At 32.9% G+C, this 16007-nt stretch overlaps 1 protein-coding gene across 2 annotated transcripts in view; it reads left to right on the forward strand.

The window, feature by feature from the left end:
* The window catches only part of LOC114329670 (uncharacterized), a 634276-nt gene that overhangs the window by 312857 nt on the left and 305412 nt on the right, over positions 1-16007 (forward strand). For both annotated transcript variants that reach the window (XM_028278866.2, XM_028278860.2), the window contains one exon: positions 3969-3993. The gene's annotated coding sequence lies outside the window, so the exon portion shown is untranslated. The remainder of the gene's footprint in view (positions 1-3968; positions 3994-16007) is intronic.

Genomic DNA, 16007 nt, shown 5'->3' on the forward strand with positions numbered 1-16007 from the left:
AAAGTTAGTTTAACTTTTAAGTAAAATAGAAATAACCTGTTAAGTATATTTACTTCGTTGAAATTACCTATATAATAGACGAGTATCTTCTTACGTGCGTACAAAGTACACACACATTCTTTTTTATTAAAACGATACCAAAAATATAAAACAAATACGAATCGTCCGGGATTTGAACCCGGGACCTCTTGATCTCCGGTCACACGCTCTACCACTGAGCTATATCCCTTCTGCTTTGACAGGTTACAAGATTTCTTATATACTGACCAAGTGAAGTATACAGAAATACTTTAAATATACTTACTATTATTATAATATATCTTATTCCCGGGGAAGACAAACCCAAAGACACAAAAATTATAATAAATAATACATTTACTTAACACCAATATATCCTTTTATATGATATAATATGACTTATTTGCGCTGATACATACATCTTGAAAGATTAGCAACGAAATACATACTCTCTGTGTGCGCATGCGCCCGGCATGTGATAAAATTTCACTCTCGATCGTAAAGAAGTATAACTTCAATAATTATTATTATAGTAGAGAAGACTTAGATGCTAAATTTGAAGTCACTAAAGCGTTATGGGGACCAATTGGGTTGTGAAGATTAGGTTCTAAAACCAAAAACAGTTAAGTTTTCCATTTAGTGAGGCTTTTCCATTTTTAATTTAATTTTCCATTTCCAAAAATCGTTTTTTCAGATTATAGCACTATTTTTCCATAATTCTAAAAAATGTCTGGAATAAAAGTTGCTTATGTTTACGCAAAGAATTCAAATCTGCAACAAAAATGGGGGTTCCTATTTAAGATTTTAAAGTAAGCCCCACTTTAAGTCCGTGAGGGAAAGTGTTTGGTGTCAATCGGTAGATTTTGAAAAGTATTGAACACGTATTTTTTAGTTTTTTGATCTGATGTTTATTTCGCGAAATATTCCCATTTAAATTTTGAAAAATACCCCCATCCGCTTCCGTGGGGGAGTGTTTGGTAGCATCCGATAGATTGTTGAAAAATATTGAACACGTATTTTTTTTTAACTTTGTGGATCGTCTATTTACTTACGACCTGATCAAATCGTCAGATTTTTTTAAATATACACTGTTCTTCATCTATTTTATTACTTACCTTGCCTTAGTATGACATTTTCGAGTTTTTCTAAGGATAGATTTTTTACGCACTGGCCCAAATGCGCGTCCCTGTATTAAGAGACCATATCGCCGGTCCGGAACCAGAATGACGTACCTGCAAATTTTGTCAATTCCTATTTATTGCGTAAATAACTTAATGCTGTGTACAGATGATACAAAAGCGACAGAACTGTAACTATGTGCTGATCCACTACAGGGTAGTTGCGTCGTTATTAAAATACGTACCGTTTTATACCTTGTTTTCATGAATAATGACGCAACTCTAAATAGGGTTAAAAATGGGGGGGGGGGCGATTAAATTAAGATAATGAAATTAAAACCAATAGGGATAAAAATAAAATCAATTGGAAAGTCCCAGTAGCAGGCTGTATACCATAATTAAAAATTATACAGAACAAGTAAAAACTTCGTTTCTATAATGGTATAAAAAGTTTATTCAAAAACTATTAAAAAGTCATCCAAAAGGATTCTTTTTTGATGACTTTTTAATAGTTTTTCAATAAACTTTTTATACCATTATACAAACGAAGTTTTTACTTGTTTTGTATGATAAAAATAAAAGACATCACCGTAAGAATAAACCCCATACCGATGCTCCTGGATGATTACTCCTCATTTAATCTCTATTTTACATAATTAAAAATCTTTTTTTTTACTCTCCTGAGAAATTTGGCTTTTTGCAGTTACGTCATTCTTGTTTCAGACCGGCGATATTCCAAAAATCCTCCCTTGGGCTCCCCTACCATTAAAGATTCAAACTTATAAAAGTGGGATTGTGGCCATTAGCGTAGAATTTCTTTAATATGTAAGAAGTCATTTTCTAAACAAATATTGTTCCCTCTTAACTGGCATTCAAATTTATTTAAAACAATGGATTTAATGGTTAAAAAATTGGTTATATGTACCGGGTGTCCCAATAAGAATGGCTCTCGGCCATATCTCAGGAACCGTTTATAGTAGAGCTTTGAAATAAAAAATTTTATAACAAAAGTTGCCTCAGGAAAAGCCTGGAAATTATTTTCATAATTGTGGGACCACCGCTAGAGGGCGTAATTGAATATCAAAAATTAAAAAATCTAAATTTTACAAAATTTTCCTAATGAAGGGGCACTGGAAATCCGATCGTCGTATTCTTCATAAAATTCTACGCATATCTGATTTCACAAGTTTAGATCTACCTTTGGAAATAAGAGGTGGGGGTGAGTGGGAACCTTGTTATGAAAAACTGGCTGTGAGTCCGGTTCTGCTTAATCAAATTTTGCAAACTTGGTCTTGTTGAAGACAGATCTTTTTCGTCAATGTAAAAGTTATGATTTCGAACCAACTTACTGAGTAATATGCCAGCTAGAAGGCGTTATTTAATTTTTTTCAGAAATCTAGTGTTCCTTGGAAAATATTTAATACAAACATGCATTTCTAATACCATATTACAAAATTAGACAAAATTAGCAACAGAATAGCGAAAACCGCATGTTAATACCTTTTTTCTATCTAGAGATATCTTACAAAACGTGTAAATTTAAAAACATAACTGTTACTGTCACCGGTAAACGAAATTCATTAAAAGTAGTGTGCTATGGAAATAACAAAGAAACATTTTCCAGCTGTCAATGTATATTAGGTCTTTTCAACGTTTCTCATTTGTTTCGAGCCTCGTTCATATCTCGTATATTAATATTATACACGGATTATACGGCATATGACAGACGCTCGAAACAAATGAGAAGCGTTGAAAAGCCCTATTACAAAGAAATAAAAACAACTATTTAGTGATGACATAAACGTTCAAAATTTTGCCCATCATTTTCGTTGCAAACATTTACTCTTTCAAGAGTAGATTGAACAGCAGTCTTAATTTCTGCTCTCGATATGCTTTGAATGGCGTTTAGTATTCTCTGGATAATGTATTCTAGAGTAGTGTATGATGGGCAACAATTTGAATATTTAGGTCGTCACTAAGTAGTTCTTTTTGTTCTGTGTTATATTTAATTTTAATAGTATTGTTTCTCTTTATATTGTTGTTTTAATTAATTATATTTTTATACGTTGACATCTGGAAAATGTTATTTTGTTTTTTTCCACAGCACACTACTTTTCATTAACTTAGTTTACCGGTGATAGTAACAGTTATGTATAAAATTTACACGTTTCTCGAGATATCTTGAGATAGAAAAAAGGTATCGACATGAGGTTTTCGCTATTCTATTGCTAATTTAATCTAATTTTATAAAGTATGATTAAAAATGCATACTTGTATTTAATATTTTCCAAAGAAAACTAGATTTCTGAAAAAAATTAATTAACGCCTCCCAGCTGGCTTATTACTTATTAGGATGATTCAAAATTATCACGCTTACATTGAAGAAAAAGATCTGTCTTCAACAAGACCCAGGTTTCAAAATTTGATTTAGCAGAACCGGACTTACAGCCATTTTTTCATAACAAGGTTCCCACTCACCCCCACCTCTTATTTGCAAACGTAGAGTTAAACTGGTTAAATAAAATATGCGCAGAATTTGATGAAGAATACAATAATCGGATTTCCAGTGCCCCTTCATTAGGAAAATTTTGCAAAATTTAGATTTTTTAATTTTTGATATTCAATTACGCCCTCTAGCGGTGGACCCACGATTATGAAAATAATTTCCAGGCTTTTCCTGAGGCAACTTTTGTTATAAAATTTTTTATTTCAAAGCTCTACTATAAACGGTTCCTGAGATATGGCCGAGAGCCATTCTTATTGGGACACCCGGTACATTGATAATTATACTATTGATAATACCTACACTAATATCTTATTTTCTTTTTGCAGATAAATTTCCTGGTCATCCTTAACTGTAAGTATTTTTACAAATTGCTACTAAATTCTAATTATTGATAAAATGAGAGACAGTGTAAAACATAGGTTGCTAGATAATATGAGAACTTTTTCCTGCAAGTCTGAAATAATACGAGCGATTTTATTATTCGACGCGCCTTATGAAGACGAGAACAAATACATACTTCCGGTTTCGTGCCTTTTTGTCCGTCCGTCTGTCTGAATGCGAATATAACTCCTTTGTTATTAAAACAGATAGAATTACAAATGATGTGTCGAGAGCTTATAACCCAAAGATCGTATTAAAGGTGAGAAATATAACCTCGAATTCCGGTTCCAGAGCCGCCATCGAAACTACTCTTTCCTAGTCGTCGAAATAGTTCAATCGCTATATTACTCGACGCGCCTTAAAAAAACGAGAACAAAAATATAGTTCCGGTTTTTAGATTACTTCCGGTTAAAAAGCTATAATCGTAAGTGCCGCATTATAGTCGCAGAAATTAAATAGTACATGTGATATATCAATCATCGCGTAAAAAAAAGTCGAGCTCAATTATTAAGTTCCGGATTTGGTGTTATTTTCGGTTAAAACGATATGACTGGAAGTTTGGCAAAAATAATAAAAATTATTGAAATCGTATATTAATCGACGCAAAGTTACACAAAAAGTTCAAATATCTACGACTTGCTTTCATATAGTCATGATGTGAATAAGTCAAATTCGAGCTCAATGGCACCTAGAGCATAAAACATTGGATATTTTAAACATCCATGTTTAAATTCACATTTTTCATCTATGTTCCTATGACGGATCAATTGTAAAGGGTTTTTACCCACAGTATTTTGATGGTAATCATGTTAGATTCACGTAAACACTGATGATGATCGGTCATCCGATCGAAAACTAGTTCTGTTCTGTGATGTAGCCCTTTTTAGGGATTTTAACAAATACACTTTTTATAAATGATTTTATCGTTTTTGTAATATATGGTATACAGCCAACTACAGGAAAACTTTTTCCTCGTGGATTTTCAAATATCGACTTTCGGTTCCACTTCCGGTAATATTGGGTGAAACCTTGGACTTTCGAAGCCCAATTGCTCGTTTATTTTTCAGTATGTTCCAAACTTTACACTTTAGTGTTACATTTTTCTACCATCTAGACGATGATAAAAATTTGTCGTCTGGTTTTTATGGATGATCTTCTATTTCAGACCCTATTACAGCTTACCTGCAACATACTGTATTAAAGTTCCTGGCGGATTTAGAAACCATTTCTTGGATCTGTGTCGTTTAATATATTAATACCTCTTAGCTAAGATTTCTGATTTATGGCAGAGTTAGCGGTAAATTACAGATGGATTTTTTAATAACTGATAATTACTGACTACCTAGAGATAATTAATAATCTGAAAGTATAAATAATTCACAAGCGGGATTTGATCTTAGAAGCACAACCGGAAAATATCGAAATTTTTCACGGTTAAATTTATAGGTGCAGCAACTAAAAAGTGAAACTAATTCTCAAGATTGTGCAGATATACATCTCTGGGGTCATCTATAAAAACCACTTTATAATGCAGGAAATAAAAGTCATTTGGGTATTTTATAGACAGCTACACTGCATTTAAAAAGTATGTAAGGCAGATCAACAACCGATGCAATTTTCAGTATTAGGCGGCGGTTACATTGGATGCGAGTTCATACGAAAAAACCGATCGGATCGTGTCAATTCGTTAGAATAGGGCTTTTCATTCACAGTCATTTGTTTCGAGCTTCTGTCATGTGTCACATAATATTAATATATCTACGTCGTACGTTATTGACATATACCAATGATACAAACCAAAGACGTATGACGTAGATATATTAATATTATGTGACACATGACAGAAGCTCGAAACAAATGACAATCGATGAAAAGCCCTATACGTATGAAATCATCAGAATGAAACAAACGCGTACAATGTTATATGCACGGTTACATTACTTACAAATCATCATCATCATCATCAACCCGTACGCGTCCACTGCTGGACATAGGTCTCCCTCAGCTCTTTCCATATTTCTCTGTTTTGTGCGGCTTGCATCCAGTTGCCGACAATACGTTTCAGATCGTCAGCCCATCTGGTTGGTGGTCGTCCTCTGCTCCGTAGTGCTTCTTCTCGTGGCCTCCACTCGACAATACGTTTTGTCCATCGGTTACTTACAAATATTTCTCGACTCGACAATACGTTTTGTCCATCGGTTACTTACAAATATTTCTTACGAATTCCTACGAACTCGTACGATTTTCTGATCTGACCAACATAATTTGTTCTTTCTGCGACTTATAGTTTTGTAGTAATCGGCTGATCATAGTTACAAAATGCATGTTGAAAAATTAACAATACTAGTCCAAGAATGGCAATCTTTATGGGACCAAAAAAGTAAGCAATACTTAAAAGAAAAGCATAAAGAAACGCAAAAAATCGCTTAAAAGGCATAACGATTTTATGAGAAAAAGCATTTTATTATACAAAAAAGCATAAAAATAAGCATACAAATTTTGACAAACCATTTTTTTACGAAAATAAGCCTAAAATATATATAATTATTTCTAAGCTTAGCTTAAGAACTGGTAAGTACCTATTATAAATTTAAAAATAACGTAGAATAAATAAAAAAATTAGATAACTAAAACAAAAATGCTTTAACCTAATTTTTATCGACACGCTTTAGATGAACGAAAATATGTATATCATTTTTGTTTAAAGCATGAAATAACTAAACACTCATTAAATGTTCCATCGTAAAGTTTCGGCGCCTGTCACTCAAAACATTTTTGTATATCGAAAAGCTTCTTTTAACGTCCACAATGGTTATCGGTGCATACTTATACTTTGCCACTACTGCCGGATCCATATTTATATGTTCAACCTGTTCTCCATTTAAAACTGAAAATATTTTCTTCATCTTTTGAAAACCTTCATTTTTTGTTAATACATCTTTGACTTTTGTTAATATTATCTGACCAATTTTTCCAGGGATACCTTCCATCTTTTTTTCAAAACTGTTTATTTTTTGGATCAACTCAACTAATGACATTTGCTGTTTCTCCAAATATTTTATTGTTTCACTCACAAAACAAAAGTTGCTTTTGATAAAAGCAAGATTGTTTTGTAATTGTGTTTCACCTAAAACATCCTGACAATCTTTTATCGATTTGCTAGCAGTATCTTTAAGTTCCAATACTAAGCTTTTAAAATTTTCTAAATATTCGGCTTAGTATAAAGCTGCATCTAACCATGTGCCCCACCTAGTTAACACTGTTTCCGGTGGTAATTGAGTATTAGGGAATCTTTCTCTAAAAAGATACACCCTTAAATGAGCTTTAATAAAAAAAAATTCCCATTTTTTGTGAACATATTAACAAGTGGAAATTGCAGTCGTATAGTCTCAGCAACGCGATTCAGGCCGTGTGCTAGACACATATAGTGAATTAGATTTGGATAAAAATGATAATAAAATATAAAAAAAAAGCACCAAATAAACACAAAAATTCAAAAAAGGCAGACAAATTAAAAAAAGGAAAAAAGCATAAAAAAGTGGTGTCAAAATGACTTATTTTTGCATATTTCTTTCACATTTAAAAAGAAAATGGTCCTGCTTGTATTATTTACCATAAGCATTATGCTTAGAAATCCGGACTCTAATTATAACATTGGTTTATAGCGTCCTGCGGCTTCCGGTTTCTATTTTCCAGCCACGTCGATCTGTCCAATCTCCTGGTCGTAGATCTCTCTCAGACATTGCTTTTTGTATTCCAGTTTTCCGGGTAGTTTTCGGTCTGCCCCTTTTTCTTCTTTCCGGGAGTTGCCATTCCATTATCAACTTTGGGAGTCGACGTTCTCCCATTCTTTGTACATGGTCCTCTCCATACCAACAAAGTTGTTTTTTCTGAATTTCCTCTATTATGTTTGTTTTTCTCTTCATATTATCTCATACTCGTTCATTCGATATATGTGAAACTCTGGAAATGCAGGCCCATCTTTGCCAGAAGTCCATTTCCAGTGCGAGCAACTTCTATCCTGTTCGCTTATTCATTTACCAAGTTTCACGGTCATACAGTACAGCGATTTAAAAAATATGCTATTATATAGCTGTATTTTCTTTTCTTTTGATATGGTTTTTAACCAAAGTAGTGAGTTCAAAGCTCCTATTACTTTCTTTCTATGCTCTATACGGCTATAATCCGTATTTTTTAATTTCTAACGTCATAATTGGGAGTGCAACAAGTGCAGCGTTTTAAAATATACATCATTTGTTTATAAGTAGATCATTAATTAACAAATACCGAAAGAACGAAATGAACAACGTATAGCGAATTTATAATACATGGTATATGTTGTAAAATTATCATTTTACTTAAATTTTTATAAACCTATTCTGTATAAGCCGTATTTTAAATAACTTCATAATTAAGAACATTCTTAGAGAATTGGCCAGACTCTGTAAATATATAATTATACAGATGCATCTAAGACGTTAGTTGGCACTGGATGTGCCTTTTACATACCTGCTACTAAAACAGAAAAAATGTTTAAGTTAGGCCATGATTTTTTTATCTTCAGTGCTGAAGCCATAGCAATTTATGAGGCCCTGCAATATTTTAAAGAATCAGAAGATATATCTGCAACAACTATTTCCTATTTACGCTCTGTTCTTCTTGCTATTCAAACTATAAATTTTCCCAATAACAATTCAAATATTTATATCCTACTAGTTAAAAAAATTCTTTTTGAAATTCATATAAATAAAAGAAGAGGGAACTTTTTATGGGTTAAGGCCTCACGCATAATGAATATATGTTGATAGTGTGGCTAAAAAAGCTATTGAGTATGGTACTTCAAATAATCGTAAGTTTTGCATATCTGATTTAATTAACACTATTAAGCATCGAGTTAAAAATCAGTGGAGTTAATCATGGCGAGATGTTTGTAAACAATCTCAGTATTCACTGATTCAACCTTCTGTTCCAAATATATATTGTTTTAAAAATTATATAGTACCTCGAAGATATATAACATTATGTAACATTAATCAGAATGAAGTTTGGACATGCATGTTTCCCTCTACATCTAGCAAGAATTAAAGTTTTTAATTCAAATCTTTGTACTGAATGTCAGAAGGTGGGTGATTTGAATCACACTTTGTTTGAGTCCACAAAATACATTCCATACAGCTATAATTTAATCGAAGATTTAATAAAATGTAATGTTTTTCCACCTTTCAATGTATCCTGTCTATTGTCTCTGAACGGCAAAAATATATATGATTGTTTAATGAAATTTATCTGTAAAACTAAAAGTAAGCTCTAAATTTATTAATCCTGATTTGATATATTATGTACATATGGAAAAAGCAGAAGAAGAAGATGTATAATGGAAAAATGTGATGAGCAACTTGGATAATCCATAGCGGCCAGCTGCAGTTTTTGAACTGAGTAGAGAGCTGTGAAAGAGTTTGCTATGAAATTCTACGGACCTCATTGCCTTTTTTATGTATGAATAGAAAACCAAAAGTTGTGACTGGCTAATTGACACCCAAGTCTATGCCATAAAACAAAAAAAAATCGTCATAATTGGAGTAAAAAAATGCAACATGTTAAAATTATACAGCACCAGGTAGTAAATTATGTACAAAACGCTACACAGGTCCTGACATGACACATTTGTCAGGATGTTGGAATAGCAAGACCACCCGACGAAATTGTCAATTTGGCTGTCAGGATTACTAATTTTTGTCGTGCGCAAGGCCTACACACGTTCCAACAGTCAGAGCCAACGTTATCAGCACCGACAGTCAGGTGCTTTTGTCAGAGCGAGTGTAGTCGGTTTTAAAGTACCCAATTTTTATTACATTAATCAATTAATTATATTTTGTAATAAAATTAAATAAAAATCGAATGCTTTTAATGTTACATAAAAGAGCGACATCGCTCAGATTCCTTTACATTAAACGAGATACATATCAAGAACAAGATTTAATGAGATAGACGATTACAAATATTTCCCACACGTCTTAAAACAATTTCTCAATGGAAAATAATAATGATAATAATGGCTAAATGATTTGCATCTCTATAGCTATAGAGTACGACATTAATAACCAGAAGCTGATATAATTAGGCCTGGATACATATAATTAAAAGAGTGATGTATAACTGTGCAGTGCTTGTGCTTGCTAGATGGTGAACTAGTTCTTTTCTCGCTTATAATGGACTGTTTTTAAGCGTCTGTTACTGACGCTAAGTAGTTAAATTCTTTTGGAATGCAAATGGAATATTAAATGGTGGTTTATACTAATTTCCTATTAGGTTTTTATCGCATTGCATTATGAGTGTACTCCTTTTTTGTTTTAAGTAACGGGGAACCGTCCACACCTGAACTACTTATGACTAACTACAATATGCTTATACAGAGTGGACCAAAATTCTGCGAAACCAAAATTATCTCTTAAATGAAAATTATCTCTTAAACCGGGATACGTTCATACTGTTCCAAATCTGTCTGAATGATCCGATCCTTGATATTATTGGTTTACCACTAGTACGTTATTTAACGGTAAAATATTGCAAAACCTCTAAATTTTAAAGAACCGCTTGGATTGACATGAAATTTGGCATACACATAGCTAACAAGTCAAAGAAAAAGAGTGATATTGTGCCGATATGTGCTTTTGCCCCGGGGGTGGTTTTCACCCTCCCTTGGGGGTGAAAAAATATTCGTCCAAAGTAAGTCCGGAAATGGATAAACTGACTAATTTTAAGTAATTTTTGTTCTATAGAGTTTTTCGCTAAGTCAATACTTTCGAGTTATTTGCCAGTGAATATCTTCGTTTTTCAACAAAATAACCACGCTTTTAGACGGTTTTTCGCAAATAACTCAAATAGTAAGTATTTTGTCTAAAAAATATTTTTAACAAAAATATATCCTGTAAAAAATTTAAAAAAATGGTGTATATATCACGTCTCTATACCTAGTAGAATCAGAGTTAAAGTTAATTAAAAATAGGTTCATATTCGTCAAATTCCAAATGGAATATTTTAAGGTGAAATAACCAAAAATTAAGCTCATTTCGGGGATAACTCATTACAACTTATTTAAAGTGTTTAAAAAAAGCTTCATTTTTGTTTTATAAAAAAAATTCTAGCATCAAAATTAAACAAGTTACGCTCAAAATAAAGTTAGCCCCTTTTATTTGCTAAAAAAATCGGGAAAATCACACCCTAGTTGGTATCCCAAATGAACTTAATCGTTACGGCTTCACAACTTTCTTGGCTCATGCATATGTTGTTTATAGGATCTGTAAGTTTCATCGGTTCAATGTCCTTATTTGGAAAGGGCTCTAGTTAAAAGGGGTTGAACGAGTCACTGATCACGAATGTATGCAACTTTAGAAACACCAGATCTTAATCAATTTTTGTCTAACAGAAAAACAAAAAAATACATGATATTCAGAAAAGCAATGCTGACTTTTTTTATTTTTCGAGATTTTTGGTATCTCTAACAATTTTTAAGTTATTTTGAAAAAGACATATTTTTAAAAATTAAAATTTTTAAAAATTTTATTTTAAAACCAAAATTTTTCAAAAATAAGCACTTTGTTTCGATGAAACTTACAGATCATATAAACATAAAATAAGTAAAATAATTTGTGGAGTGGTAACGAATAATTTCATTTAAGTTGCTAATTAGGGGGTGGTCTTCCCGATTTTTTTTTGCCAAAACAAAAGGGACCAACTTTATTTTGACCGTAACTTGCTTAAATTTAATGCTAGAAACTTTTTATAAAAACATACCTGAAGCTTTTTTAAACACTTTAAAAAAGTTATAATGGGTTTTCCCCAAAATTTTTTTGGGATATTTCACTTCGAAATATTCTATGTGAAATTTGGTGAATATGAATCTATTTTTCATTGGCTATAACTCTGGTTCTACGAGGTCCAGTGACCTAACACGTACACCATTTTTTTTACTTTTTTACAGGCTATATTTTTGCTAAGAACGTTTTGTTCGACAAAATACTTACTTTTTGAGTTATTTGCGAAAAACCGTCTAAAAATGTAGTTATTTTGTTGAAAAATTAACATATTTATTTCTTTAGGGGCAAGCCCAATTCTATAAAAATACATTACATTTTTTAATTGAACATAAAGTGTTACATAAGTACATGGTGTACAGATAAAAACAATAACATAATATAATATAAAAAAACAGACATACAGAAATATATAATAAATATAGTATAGAAGTCAATATGCAATAGGAAATAATATCATAAAAACTAGTTACAAACAAATTACAGACGCTTCACTCAAATATTGATCCCATGTAAATTTCTCTTAAAACGACTGATGGAGTTGTCGAACAGTTGTAAATTGTAAAGGGAGTTTGCTAAGTTCAAGACTCTGGGTGCGAACGAAAAAAGTGAATAATTAAACCTATGGAATGGTACATAAAATGTTCGCACTTGTCTAGTAGTGCGAGGTGGTACAAACAGAGCAATCTTATTAAGTACTTGAGAACAACTACATATACCATTTAAGATCTTGAATAATAGCAAAAGGTCCCTTTGTTTTCTCCGGCTTGCAAGAGAGGGGACCTGCAGTTGATGCTGCCATACAGTGTAATCTTGATAGGTATGAAGCTTAAAAGCAATGTAACGGAAGAAACTATTTTGGACTTGTTCAAGTTTCCTAATGTAGACTAAGTAGTGTGGGGACCACACTGAAGAACAATACTCGAGGTGAATATTCACTCGCAAATAACTCGAAAAGTGTTGACTTGGCGAAAAATTTCTATAGAACAAAAGTTACTTAAAATTAGTCAGTCTATCCATCTCCGGACTTATTTTGGACATATATTTTTTCACCCCCAACAGGGGTGAAAGTCACCCCCAGGGCAAAAGCACACATCGGCACAATATCACGTTTTTTCTTTGACATGTAAGCAATGTGTATGCCAAATTTCATGTCAATCCAAGCCGTTCTTTAAAATTTAGAGCAAAAACCGTGAAAGAATGTACTACACAGTCACCAGGCCTTTACTTAGCGTAACGTTTATCGAAAGGTTTTGTAAAATAAATTGTATTAATGACTAAAGCTGACAGTTGTTTCATGTATTTTTAAGAGCTCTACAATAAAGATTGTTTTTAATGAAAAAGAGCGAATTAATGTTTTAATGATGATTAATGTCAGCACGGCAGAAAAAAAAGTTATAGTGAAGTAACCAACTTGTTCAACGATACCTTCCCAAAAATTCTTGTATCCATAAGGCGACAGTACAAAAAACTGTCAAGCGCGTTGAGGAAATTGAAAAGATGCTATTCGAACAGGTATACCAAAAACAAGATTATAAATTACAATAAAGCCTTAGATTTATTTAAACTTGACTTTTGTTAAAGATCCACATACATTCTCACGCAGAACTTCACAAATGATGTAGATTTGTAGATCATTGTTCAGTCTTGCGTTACACGAGAATTCATTTTAGCCCTACAAAATCCAAATGTTGCAAGGATTAAATGAAATGTTCCGACAAAGCAATATCTACACTCTGTGGGAATGCAAATCTCCAAAACTTAAGGTATTAGAGTGAGGTAAATCCACACTGGTTACCTGAAAACCATACTCAAAGACCACAAAAACTAAATGTATGATCGGGCATGGTAAGTACTCAGAATTGAGCCGTCTTTATAAAAAGAAGTTTAACAAGCAATAATTATGAAATCCTACTTAGAAATTAAATTGTACCTGCTTTGAAAAACAAGATTGGAGTCTTAATGAGATATGTTTCAACATGACCTCATTTTGATTTAAATGTTCGGCGTCATTTAGATCAAACATTTTCCAGATGGCAGATGTGTAGATTAGGTAATACTGAATAGCCGTCCACCTGATTTGAATACTAAATAATATTAAAGTTATACTTCTTTAGTAAATGTAAAAGTGTGCGAATTCATCAAAAATCAACAATAGAAAAACAGACACTTCTACATACGCACTTCACCCTCTAGATCATAATCATTATTTTAATGAAGAGTTTTAAATTCTGCATATTCAAAATAAAGGCCTTAAGCTATCTGTATTAGAATCTATGGAAATTAATAAATTAAAAAATACAGATATAGTCCTGAATGACCAACTCTAGACAAATAGATCCCCACTCCTCAACCTCTTCAGTTAAAGACTTTAAAAAGGCAAACACATAGTAAAATAAGCTTAAGAATGGCAGTCTGCCGAAACAGCTGTATTCAATAAAAATTTTCAACAGATGGTGTCAATGTAATGGCTCAAAGTTATGAGACAAAGAAATAAACTATTGAAGTTAATGCTAATCTCGTTAAAGAGAATAATTGTAAGTAAACCATGAACGTTTCCTTCTTTGAAAGATGTTTTGAAGTAATGACATGAAAAAGTCAATTAATTAAAATAGTTGGCCGTAAGTTAGAAACCACCTACACCATCTGAACCACAACTCGGAAGAGGAAAAAGGAATATACGCCAATACTGAATTAAACGGTGCAATATTTCAGTCTCTCCATATTTGACTAAAGAGGCAATTATAACCTTTCCCCCGCTAAAATAGATACCATCTTCTTCTTCTCCGGTATATATACGAGCAATTAAATTACTGTCACTTTGTAATGGTTCCGTGACAATATGGAATACAAATATTTCATCGATGCAGATGAGATAATTTCATTAGGATTAAAAGATAGATAATTTCTTCGTGATAGTATAGTCATTGGGCCGAATACATTTCCTGAAATATGATATGAGAACGACCCATTTTGTGGGTGAATGTCTCGGGTCAAGAAATATTATTTGATACACGATATAGCATCGGTAACTGTTCTCGCCGAGAAATTTTATGACTATATTTTGTGTTTATTGCTAGTGTTTAATGCACGCTAACCTAAATTCCACATAATATTAAGAAATTAGATAGTTAATTAGAAAAGCCAAAGAATAACGTAGCCATATCTTAGGTGTGATACGTCTATTAATATGAATATCCCTAAATATTCCTTTTTATAATTTTATTTTTTTCAAAAAAATAAATTTTAGTGTGAAACCTGTTCTTCTTCTTCTTAAGGTGCCTATCCGTTCCGGATGTTGGCGATCAGCATGGCTATCCTAACTTTGCTTGCTGCTATTCTGAATAGTCCGGTTGTCGATGTATTAAACCACTCTCTCGGGTTTTGAAGCCAAGATATTCTTCTTCTCCCTGGTCCTCTCTTTCCAAATAACTTGCCCTGAAGAATGCGTTGCAACAAGCCATATCTCTGTTCAGTCCTCATAACATGGCCAAGATATTCCAGTTTGCGCTCTTTGATTGTGTTAATAATCTCGCATTCCTTGCCTATTCTACGTAGAACCTCAACATTAGTCACACGATCCACCCACGAAATTCTCAAAATGCGCCTGTAACACCACATCTTGAATGCCTCGAGTTTTCCCAAAGAAGCTTCGGAAAGTGTCCAGGCCTCTACTCCGTACAACAACGTAGAAAATATATAGCATCTGAGATAGAGATTTTGGTAGCATGAGGTAAATCGTGGCTTCTGAAAAGAGACTTCATCATTATGAACGCTGATGTCGCTTTTCCTATTCGTTGTTTTATTTCACTTGAGTGGTCCCACTGGCTGTTTATTTTGGTACCAAGGTATGTGTAGCTGTCGACCCTGTCAATTAGTTGTTGGTTAACCATAAGCTGTGCACTTAATATTTCGCGCTTACTGACCACCATGTACTTTGTTGTTTTCGTATTGAGATCAAGTCCGTATTCTCTACTTATATCTGATATGCGCGAAATTATTCTTTGCAAACCATCTGGACTGTCTGCAAAAACTACAGCGTCGTCGGCATATCTAATGTTGTTCAGACGCACTCCATTGACTAATACGCCTTCCTGTATTTCTCCCAGCGCTTGCTCGAAGATACATTCAGAGTATATATTAAACAGCACCGGGGACAGGATGCATCCT

Source organism: Diabrotica virgifera, chromosome 5 (genome assembly GCF_917563875.1).
Source record: "Diabrotica virgifera virgifera chromosome 5, PGI_DIABVI_V3a".
In the NCBI taxonomy this organism is placed as follows: Eukaryota; Metazoa; Arthropoda; class Insecta; order Coleoptera; family Chrysomelidae; genus Diabrotica; species Diabrotica virgifera.